The sequence below is a fragment of the Bidens hawaiensis genome, unplaced genomic scaffold (genome assembly GCF_021521415.1).
Source record: "Bidens hawaiensis isolate Kalapana, Puna unplaced genomic scaffold, B.hawaiensis_p1.1 tig00005653_1, whole genome shotgun sequence".
NCBI lineage: Eukaryota > Viridiplantae > Streptophyta > Magnoliopsida > Asterales > Asteraceae > Bidens > Bidens hawaiensis.
In genome coordinates, this window is record NW_027491368.1 from 1439880 (window position 1) to 1449388 (window position 9509).

The following is a 9509-nucleotide window of genomic DNA, read 5'->3' on the forward strand; positions in this document are numbered from 1 at the left end:
GAGATCAAATTTCAGTTATTTCTTTCCAAACCTTTTTCTCTTATGAAAAGATCTCAACATGGGATCATATTAATTAAGTTACCTTTCAATACTTCATTCTCAGCATCATTATGACAGATCAGGTAGGTTAATAGCATGTCAAGACTTAGCATGAATTCCTTTACTTTGGTGACATTATTAAGGTTCAATTTAGTGCATAATACAAAAACGGATAACACTTATTGTACTATGATATCCCATCTCTCTTCTCAAAGTTTATTTGGTTTTCCCCAGATCACCTTAAATTGACTTCGACCCCTGATATTTGGTCAAAATATTTTTATGACAGAACATATATATTTCCTTTATGAATTTCCTTTTCAAAGTTTTCAAACTTATTGAGGTTGAACGTTGTACTTGCATGCCACGCAATACGGACTTACCAGCCATCCATTCAAGGTGTTTAGGACTTATAGTGATGCCCCACCTCTGTAGTTCTATAATTAACCCGCACGTTTGCATTTCCTTCAAAATTTGTGAACATATATGAACTTTTGGTTGATTATGAAAATTTTGCTCACATGTGTTCTTTGTCATATGCATAAGATGTTTCATTTTTGGTGACCAAATATCAACAGGCTCGTGTATAACTCGGTAATCACTTTTCTGCCTATCATCCGGAGAGATTTATCTTGAAACATGCATATTCAACAATGAATATCCACATTAAGCTTAGCATTTTCATTATGTTTATATAACCTCAGTTTTTACACATCATGGAAAGAAACCATACATATTAATGACTACACTAATAGTTTTTTTAGCCTATTAAATCCATATGATTGACATAAATAATCAATCTACTATCATTTTCAAAAGGTTGGATCAATTTTCATTTAAAATCTGTTTAAGCTTCTACAAAGCTTTGAACTGAATAATCTAATCATATCTCAACAACATTAAATTGCTTTGTTTGTCAAAAATGTTTAGTGAAAATTTTCTTGTAACATATTCCTTTAAGCATGCAATTTTGACACAAAGTCATACTTTGACACAAGCAACAGTAAAATATTCAAGAACAATCACAACATGAATGACATGAATTAACACAAGCAGATTTAACATAATGTACATTCAAGACTGATTATGCAAACCCTATTCTGTCTAAACACATCATCACATCAGATTATCCACATATTCAGAAATATTAGAGAAGCACAGATTCATCACTTCAAATCATATACAAACACACTTATCCTGAAATCACACACATTCACTGAATTCAAACCTAAGCATCATAGACACCTAACTCACACAAATGTTCATTTAAAGCACATAACAGTTAATCATAGACAAAAATCACACATCAAACAAAACTCACTCATTAAGACCTTTCTAAAGATAGTCAGTTAGCACAAGAAGCACACGTCATCAATCAGACTTCATCGGAGTTGATCATTCCTATTGCTTTCAAAAGAAAGTTACATCTAGTTCTATCTAGTGGCTTGGTGAACAAATCAGCCAAGTTGTCACTAGTGTCAACTTTTTTCATTACAATTAGAACTTTTTCATTACAGTCTCTAATGAAATAATGTGTGTTCAAGTAATTCAAAGCATAGTCCAGTTGTTTATTCTGAATCCAAAGGACTTGTGCACAGCAGGCAAATGCGGCAATTTGCTCAACTTCAGCAGTTGATGTTGACACAGTAGTTTGCTTCTTGTATTGCCATGACACTAGCCTATCTCCCAGAAATTGACATGCACCAGATGTAGACTTCCTACTCATGTTGCAGCCATCATAGTCACTATCAGTGTAGGCAGTTATATCAAAGGCATGGTTCTTTGGGTACCATATCCCTAAATCAGGTTTTCCATTCAAATATCTAAAAATCCTTTTGAAAGCAGTCGTGTTAGACACTTTTGGACTTGATTGGAATCTTGCACAAAAACAAACAACAAACATAATGTTTGGCCTTGAAGCAATCAAGTACATTATTGATCCAATCTTTGCTTTGTATTCATGTTCATTAACATGCTCCCCTTTTTCATCAGCTATCATATTCTCATGGGTATCCATTGGAGTATAAGTAGTCTTCAAGTCTTGACATTTGAACTTGTTCAAGATGTCTTGCACACTCTTTGATTGACAAATGAATACTCCATCCTTATTTTGCTGAACTAGCTAGCCAAGAAAGAAATTCATTTCACCCATTGAGCTCCTTCAATATTTAATCTCATAACTTCCTCAAACTCTAAACACATCTGTTCATTTGTGGAACCAAATATGATATCATCAACATAAACTTGAAGCAGGAGTAAATCTCTTCTATTTTATTGTAGAAGAGGGTTTTGTCAATTTCTCCCTTTTGAATTCCATTAACAATCATGTAGTTTTATAACTCCTCATACCAAGCTCTTGGAGCTTGATGTAATCCATATAGAGCTTTGTTCAACTTATAGACTCTATTTGGAAACTCATAATCCCCAAAACCTGGAGGTTGAGTCACAAATACCTCCTCTTCAATTTTTCCATTCAAGAAAGCAGATTTAACATCCAGTTGAAAAACTCTTATGTTCTTTGAATCAGCATAAGCTAATAAGAAGATTTTGATTGCTTCTACCCTTGCCACTAGTTCAAAAACTTCCTCAAAATCAATTCTTTTTTCCTGTAAGCATCCTAGTGCAACTAGTCTTTTTGTTTTTCATTACAATTCTTCTTTCATCCCTTTTGTTTCTGAAAACCCATTTAGTACCAATAGCATACTTACCTCTTGGCTTATCTATAAGTTCCCACACTTGCAGATTTTTATGAATTAAAGCTTGAACTACGTTCTTGGGTTCAATTTGGGATAGGAAGCAGGAGTACAAACAAATGTTTGCAGATTTAGATGCACTTCTTATAACTCTTTCATGAATATCTCTAATGATGTTCTCAGGAGGATGATTTCTTTCAATAAAGGAAGTTTTCACAACTTCATCTAAAGAAATATGTGACCCAAGATTTGTATCATTGATATCATGTTCCTTAATGACCAAATTAGATGTTTCATTGTTCATTTATGCATATTCTTCATCACTCTGCTATGATGTTGAAGCACAATCATTTCCAATGTTCAAATTTTGAAACAAAGTATCAAAATTTGGTTGTCTTTCAGCTTGTTGTTGATTATTCTGATCATCAGTTTGCTCTTCATTATTGAAAGCTTGCTCTTGATCATTTTGGTTGTCAATTTGCACATTATCCATGACAGGACTTTCTTGAACATGTTATTGCTCAAGATTGTCATTTTGCTCATTTTCCGATTCAATTTCAGAAGCATTCTTGTCAAAAGAGTATTCAGCATTTTTGTCAGCATCCTTGGAGCACAATTTGTCCAAATCAACCTTCTTTTCTGAATTTTCTTCATGGGCACTTGTTCTATATAAAGTTTCATCAAATTCTTCAGGATAAATCTTGAAATACTTGATTAACTTCTCAAGATCAAAGAGCCAGGATGCTACATCCACTGTATTAAATTGGTTTTCATTGAAAATAATATCTAAAGATTCAATCACACTCAAATGATCTTTTACATATACTCTATAAGCTTTTGAGTGTGTGGAGTATCCAACAAAGAAAAAATCTAAAGATTTTGATTGAAACTTGTTCAGATAGTTTTTTGGTATTCAACAATGAGCACTTGTATCCAAAAGGCTTGAGAAACCTGATGTAGGGTTTTCTTTTGAACAACATCTCATAAGGATTTTTGTATTGATTTTTGTTGAGAATAACCCTGTTCTGAACATAACAAGTAGTATTGATAGCTTCTGCCCAAAAAGTCACAGGTAGAGAAGAATATGCTAACATTGTTCTTGCAGCTTCAATGAGTGTTATGTTTCTTCTTTCTGTTACCCCATTTTGTTCAAGAGTTCTAGGTACACTGAATTGTTGAAGAATTCCTTTTGCAAGACAGAACTCAACCATCACCCCATTCTTGAACCCAGTACCATTGTCACTTCTCAAAACCTTCACCCTCACATCTAGTTGGTTCTCAATCCTTGTCACACATCCTTTAATTACCTAAGCAGCTTCATACATGGATTTCAGAAAATAAACCCAGGTATATCTTGAAAAATCATCAATGATAACCAAGTAATATCTTTTCTTCCCTATGCTAGGAACACTCACAGGACCAAAAAGATCCATATGAAGCATTTCTAGTACTTGTTCAATTGAGTTTACTAGATTTACTTTGTGTGATGATTTGTGTTGCTCTCCTTTTTGACATGAAATGCACTTGTCATCTAGCTTGAACTCCCTTTTGGGTAAACCAATTACATGTTCACCCTTAACAAGTTTGTTCATGTTCTTTAAGTTAACATGACAAAGCTTTCTGTGCCACAATTTTTTTTCATTTTCAGTAGCCTTTAACACAAAAGAAGTTCCACCCCTAGAGATGGCATCTTTCATTCTCAATTAATACAAGTTCTCATTTCTATGAGCCATCATCATAATCATATCAGAAGAGATTACAAATTCAGGTTTGAGGACGAAATAGTGGGAATTATCAAAACCAACCTTATAAACTTTATCACACATTTGTGATATGATCAAAAGGTTATATTGTAATCCTTCCACATAGAACACATTATCAAAAGAAACTTTTTCATTAGTGAGAATGTGTTTCCCCACAATTTTCCCTCCATTCTGATCTCTCCCAAACGCAACTGGTCCTTCAAACATTTCCTCATATTTCACCAGTGACCTCTTGTCACATGTCATGTGCCTGGAATATCCACTGTCCATATACCATACATCATTGATTGGTGTGGACTGTTCCTGCACAATCAAAGGAAAATAATCAGTTAAGTGATGAAGTACAAGCTAGATCAGCTTGCAAATCATCAGCAACATGAACAATTGTTGCATTGGGTTTGGTGTCCTCATAAACAATTTCACATAATTCATCATAATCATCTGTATTATAGCCAGTTTCATATGATATTCCCACATATGGAACTATGCTCTTGCATTAGTCAATGACAAACTCTCTCTTTACACTTGTTACTAGTGTTTCATATGTCACTTGGTTTCTTTTGTCACTAGAATTTTACTTCTGGGTTTCCATAGAAATCCTTGTGGCTCAAAGCCATGCTTCAATAGAAATTTCTCATCACCATTTAATTCTTTTGATTTCTTTCTCTTGAACACTTCCCTTTTGATTTTCTCTTCACATTCTATTGGCTTTCCATGGTCAACTGATTCCACAGATTTAACAACCTTATCAGGTTTAAATCTAATAGGTTGTTTGATCATTGGAACCTTCTTTTTCTCTTGTTCATTCAAATTCTTCTTCTCTTTCTTGTCAACAGTTTCATTTCTCTTCTCACTTTGCTTCAACACTGTTCACAGTATCATCAGATAACTTCTTACCTTTGCCCAAATATTCATCATCCTTCTTTTGTAAAAACCAAAGTCTTGTCCACATTTTGTTGAATTTGGAACATCAATTGGTTTGAAATTATCTCTTTCTTGGAAAGAATCTGTGTGATATCCATATACATCACAATGTTTCCACCACACTTTTCCTTTGAAGCTTTCACTTGACTTTCCCTTTATGAATCTTTCATATTGATTGGTTCATCATCTATGTTTCCTCTATACCTTGATTGCCTTCTTTTATATTCATCAATACTTTCCACTTCCCCAATATCAAATAACTCTTGGTTTGAGAAAACAGGGTAAACAGGAATGAAAAGATCATCCTTCTTCTTGGTTTCTTCTGTTTTCTTGTTTTCTTTGACATTTTCCCTTCTTTGTTGCACTTTGTAAGCTAAGATTTCACTGTTTTTCTTTGCTTTTGAACCACCACTAATATCAAAATATTGGTGTTCCCTTCTCATTTGCTCATTATGCTTTCTAATCATGGGAGTTATCTTTAGCAAGAAAGAGATCGTTTTCTTTGGCTCCTTTTTGCCATTCTTTTCTTTCTTTAAGCTTTCATTACTTGAACTTTTGTCACTTGAATCACTCAAGTCATCTCTACTCAAATAGTCTTCATCAAAATCATCTTCAAACACTTGCACACCAACACAAATGTTAGCACACTTCTCATCTTTCACTTCTTCTTTCATCACAAACTCACCCTTGTCATCCACTTCAACCAACTTATAATTTTAAATGAATTCTTCGTTTTCTTTGAATACTTCTCTAAAATGATCAAGGTGCGCATTTCTCTTTTCCTTATCAACCTTCAATGAGTAATGGTCATTGAAAGGTGGAGGAACAACCTTGTACTTATCTTCTTCTTTGATCTTGTTCAACTTCCCACAAATATTACCAGTTGAAACAAAATTCTTCATAAAATTCATTTTCAACTTTAAGTAGTGTATTCTTCAACTTTTCATCCAGATACATTTTCTTCAATTCTTCTATTTCAATAACATATATGGATTGAATCGTATAACTATCCATACAATCCTTTTCCATACTTTTAATCATTTCCTCATAAGTCAAGTCACTTATCTCATAGACATTAATCATGCTTTGTTTTTTAAAACATTCACTTTGTAACTTTCCAACTATCATTCTCAATGATTCATTCATTTCAAGTAAATCAAGTTTTGAAAGATTTAAATGTACCTGAGATGAAGAGGATTCAGCTTCACTCTCTATTTTAGCCATGAATGCCACATTTGCCTTTTCAATGTCATCAGCATGATTGATCCAATCAAATGCACTCTCTTGATGTGGTTGTTGGGCTAATGTAACATTCCCTTGGTTTCTTGGTTGGTTACGATTGATTCTGTTTTGATTTGTAGGAGCTTGTGGAGGGTTTTGTTGGTTTCTTTGAAACGGTTGTTGTTTTGGGATCACTTGTTGTTGATGGTTGTTGTAGTTGTTGAAATTTCTCTGTTGACCTTGATTCTGATTTTGATGTTGAAACTGATTTCTTTGTTGATTGTTGTTCTGAAATTGCGTTGGCTGAATACATTCTCTTGCAAAGTGTCCTGGTAATTGACAGTTGTAGCAAATAGCCTTGGATTTGTCAAATACAATTCTATTATTTGGTCCTGAAACCAATGATCTCCCAGTTCTGCTATACAGCCTCTTACTTCACGTAGTTAGCATTGCAGCCTGCCACTTCAGATCCATATCTCTAAGTCATCAGCATCAATTTGTTCCAGATCTTCTTGAACTACACGTGTATGAATCAGATTCTTTGCTACAAAAGCATTGTAAGACTAAGTGAACATGGAGAACAAATCTTGATAATCACTTCCATGGTTCACATTTCCAGCATGAAAAGGAGCATGTCCACTAGCCATGGAGGACGTATCATTGTCATCAATCAATTGGACATTGAAGCTTGATTGTCCACCTTGATTGCTTGACTGACCAGAAACAAACATCCTTGGTGTCATACCAGCATATTCACTGGGCTCTTCTATTATGGGAATCTGCTGTTGATTCTTTGTAGACATATTTCCCATAGGCGCAATGAGTGCATTAGCCACTTGAAAACGTGGCATGTCTTCTTTGATCATATTGTTCTCTATCATCGCATGCTCTACCGCGTGCAAAAAGAATATAACATCATCAAGCTTCAGGGCTTAAAAGTTTGGTTTCTGCTTGATGAATTTGCTGGTAGTGTACCATTCTCAAATAAGGATGACAACAATTTCTTGTTCAGATCGAAATCTTTGATAGCTAGGTCAGTTGTTCTTATCTCATTCTCAATAGCCAAGAACCTCTCCAAAACTTACTTCAATTGTTCACCTTCTATAAACTTGAAACGGTCTAGCTATTGCTTCAGCCTGTCCTTGATATCCTTCAACTCGGTGTTTCCTTCAAACATCTCTACTACAGCATCATACATTGCTTTTGCTGTAGTATGATGAGCCACACTGGTCAAGATTTCCCATGAGAAACCCAGCTTTAACATAGCTAAGGCTCTATCATCTTTCTTTTTCATTGTTCTTTCAACTGTTTTATTGTTTGTTGTGCCATCAGGAACATAAGGACCATTCTTGATTGAATTATACATCTCAACATCATAGTAACAAACTGCAGCCTCAAACCGCACTTTTCATTTGATGTAGTTTTCCTGTCCATACAGCCTAGGAATCTAGTTAATAGAAACCTCTTGCTCATCCATAGATCAAGACATTTTTTTGTTATTATAAAATATTTTTGAAATTGAGAGATTACTTGAAAGAAAACTTAACAAACTTAAACAAAAACTTAAAAAACATTTTTGAAAATCATTCAGATCAGTGGATAGAATTCTCAGATCTGATGTATCTGGATGGATTAGAGCAAGATCTATAATAAAGGTAAGAACTTTAATGTAGATCTGAGTAAGAAAATACTTTTAAACCTCAACAATATTGTAGATCTGTGAAAAAAGAAAAATAGGGCAGCTGTCATCATAAAACAATGTAATAGTTGTAAGCTGACGTCACTCTTCATCTTCAAAATCAACCACATTTAGCAATCGATCTTCACAAAAGCAGCAAAATTCTGCTCTGATACCACTTTTCGGTCCGGATATCTCAATAGCTCAATCACTCACAATCGTAACCCAAACAAAAGTGTTGAAAAGAAGGTTACGACATACTATTTTTGTGAAAAACCAAAGAATATTAAAGGCGGAATCAATAATACTCTTAATATTTCTCAACGGACAGGAAAGTAACAAACTCACAAAGTAACTCAAAAGATTTCCATATATATTGTGAAGGATACAATGAAAATCAATTAGGGTTTCAAGGTGGAATGTTAGGATTTATGGCAGCTTTTCCGTACAAGATAAAGACAGCCGTCAAAATCACAATATTCGCTCAGTGTCCGTTGTTGTCATAGGCGGGCTGTAAAGTTTCCTTTTATAGGCCTGCCCTGACACCTGGCATTCCTTCTTGAACCCCTAATAATTGATACTAAACATATTCAAACATATTACAAAAGATTCTAAGTGTAAACAGGTCTTCGAGCAAGATTTGAAGCTTTTGTCTTTATCGACCAGACCTGGTAACCATTAAGTGTGCTGGGGAATAGTTCTCCGAGTAAGATTTACTTCGAATGTTTTCCTTAGAAAATATTCATCAAGCAGGCTTCAAACTTTCTGATAACACCAAACTATGCTTGGTATGTATCATACGAGCAAGCTTGTTCTTCCAAAATCCCTTCACCTTTTGTTGCTTTATCTTATTTGAACAAACCCAAGTGTGCTTGTGACACTATATCTTGCTCGAGGTTGAACCTTGCTCGTTTAAAGTCCTTATGTAATTTCTTTATCAACTTCCTTCAAGTTTGCTGGGAACACTGTTTATTATAAGTAATCTTTGCTCGATCCACCAATATACTTGGTTTTAGCTTGGTTTTGTCAAGAGTTTGCTCTGAAACAAACCTTGCTTGACTTGAAGAACAACCTTACTTGATGAAGTGCAGTTTGCTCCAACTAACACTCAAGAAGAATTCTAAAAGAATACTCTGCTCGTAGAGCAAAATACCTTGCTTGACCAAGTTTAAGCTTGCTGGGAGGCCTAAG